General features: G+C 31.0%; 1 protein-coding gene across 1 annotated transcript in view; it reads right to left on the bottom strand.

The window, feature by feature from the left end:
- Positions 1-732, bottom strand: part of LOC123976171 (CMP-N-acetylneuraminate-beta-galactosamide-alpha-2,3-sialyltransferase 1-like) — a 58,080-nt gene that overhangs the window by 15,832 nt on the left and 41,516 nt on the right. The gene's annotated exons all lie outside the window — the stretch shown is intronic.

Here is a 732-nt window from a genome sequence, read left to right as displayed (position 1 = left end):
CAAGTCCAATCAGTATAATCAAACACAGCTGGACTCAAATGAAGGTGTAGAACCATCTCAAGGATGATCAGAAGAAATAGACAGCACCTGAGTTAAATATGAGTGTCACGGCAAAGGGTCTGAATACTTATGACCATGTGATATTTCAGTTTTTCTTTTTTAATAAATTTGCAAAAATTTCTACATTTCTGTTTTTTTCTGTCAAGATGGGGTGCTGAGTGTACATTACTGAGAAATAAAATGAACTTTTTTGATTTTTGGAAAATGGCTGCAATGAAACAAAGAGTGAAAAATTTAAAGGGGTCTGAATACTTTCCGTACCCACTGTATAATACTATATTTCTTTATGTTAAAGGTAAGTAAATATCTGAATATATATATACACTCAAGAAACAATGAGAAATTTATTTAACATTTTAACAGAAAATACAAACAACATAATAAGTAGTAAAAACATACAGGCTTGATAAAACAAATTATGTATTCTCCCCTAGAATTATAACTGTCAGACCACATACTGAAATTTAGTTAAATTTATTGCTGGCTAAATGGTCACTAATAGGGAAAACATAGGAACTTAGACAGAAAAGTTAGACCCAACCTAATTATGATGAAATAAAAAGAATTATTATTCAAGATTATTGGGCAAAACTAACCTTTTTAGCCCTAAACAGATAGCACACTATGCCTATACATAACTGAGGAGAATGCAGACTGAGTGTAAGACATAAC

Source organism: Micropterus dolomieu, linkage group LG09, assembly GCF_021292245.1.
Source record: "Micropterus dolomieu isolate WLL.071019.BEF.003 ecotype Adirondacks linkage group LG09, ASM2129224v1, whole genome shotgun sequence".
Lineage (NCBI taxonomy): Eukaryota > Metazoa > Chordata > Actinopteri > Centrarchiformes > Centrarchidae > Micropterus > Micropterus dolomieu.
This window is presented reverse-complemented; position numbering and strand designations above follow the sequence as displayed.